The 1,373-nt window shown below is 48.9% G+C and overlaps 1 protein-coding gene across 1 annotated transcript in view; it reads left to right on the forward strand.

Moving 5' to 3' along the window:
* Positions 1–1,118: 1,118 nt before the first annotated feature.
* The window catches only part of LOC144172829 (uncharacterized), an 8,146-nt gene continuing 7,891 nt past the window's right edge, over positions 1,119–1,373 (forward strand). The window contains exon 1 of the mRNA XM_077701457.1: positions 1,119–1,247. The gene's annotated coding sequence lies outside the window, so the exon portion shown is untranslated. The remainder of the gene's footprint in view (positions 1,248–1,373) is intronic.

Below are 1,373 nucleotides of genomic sequence, written 5' to 3' on the forward strand. Positions count from 1 at the left end.
ACTCATCACCAACGCAGCCAGTTCACGAAGAATAGGCTTAGTTTGCCGGGAGGTTCTGCATGCTGGTCGGTCACGCGGCACTGCCACAAGCGCTACAAACCCAGCACTACAAAAACGTCGTAAGGCACCCCGTTAACATCAAGAAAAGGCAGGAACCGAATGATGTACGGAGTAATTTCAACGTTCTTTTTGAGAGTCCGCTGCAAAACGTCCCAGAAAAACACTGCGTCACGGCACAACACAAAACAAGGATGAATTGTCTTTGGTTGATTGCATAGCCGACAATTGTCCGACCAAGGAATAGACATTCCCTTTTCGCGCAGCCCTGTCTTAACTGGAAGTTTGGAATAACGAAACGATGAAAAATGTTTTCGCCTTTGGCGGCACCCCCATACCCGTTACGTGTTTTAAAACATTACTTTTATGGCGACCTAAGTAAGGCTGACGATAAACCGGCAGTGGGAATAGACTTCCAGTTAGAGTGCTCGTCGTAGTTTGCCTTGACATAATGCACAGATATTTCAAGGGATACCGCGTGGTAAGAAAGTTAAGAGTGTCCACAACCTCCTTGAGAAGTTCTCATGGAGGCTTCGGGTTAACTTCGCCCGTACATACATATAAGCAGGAGAGGAAAATGGAAATTTATGAGTTAGTAAACGTGGGTGATCAGCCAATTCGTAGAAGAAAAAACGAGACATTGGTGTACATGAGCCCAGCACCCCCAGCCTCTAAAAGAAGAAACAAGCTATTTTTGCGCATAGGTTCCCATAGAGAACCCCACACAAAAGTAGACAAAACTCTATGCAGAGCCTGAACTTTTGATCTCGCACAGTAAAGCACTCGATGCGCTAAAGGGGCTTCGTGGCAAGAAAGACATTGCATACTTGCGCACGTGCAAACACAGGGAGTTCTCGCTCCTTCCACGCCTGCGATGCTCGCTTAACTTGCGTGAGTGCTGACGCCCAATGATGCCCAGTGTTCCGTAGCTGATGCAAAGGCGGGCCACGAGACCAGCCGGCCTGTGTTCGTTTAAACAAAATATCAGAAGCACGCGCATATAGGCTCAAACGCGCAAAGAGACGACGACGCGCATCATGGGCCTCCACGTGGTAATGGAATGTGAATGCGCTCTCGAGGCGAGGAGCACGTGCGAATGCCCTAGAAGACGAGAAGACAAAGAGGAGGAAGGCGACGACCGACGAAGCCAACAAGCACAGGAAGATCTCGCAACAACGCCGCATAAACAGGTATGTTGCAAAAATCTCTCCAGTTATTATTGCCCCCACTTCCGTTTTTCCCTCGCTCTCTATATAGGTGGTACACATGGTAGGTGGTGCTGGCGATGTGCTTCGCCGTTGAAGTGACCATGCACA

This window comes from Haemaphysalis longicornis, unplaced genomic scaffold, assembly GCF_048455015.1.
Source record: "Haemaphysalis longicornis isolate Haplotype H1 unplaced genomic scaffold, Haemaphysalis longicornis Haplotype H1 scaffold_1, whole genome shotgun sequence".
NCBI classification, from domain to species: Eukaryota; Metazoa; Arthropoda; class Arachnida; order Ixodida; family Ixodidae; genus Haemaphysalis; species Haemaphysalis longicornis.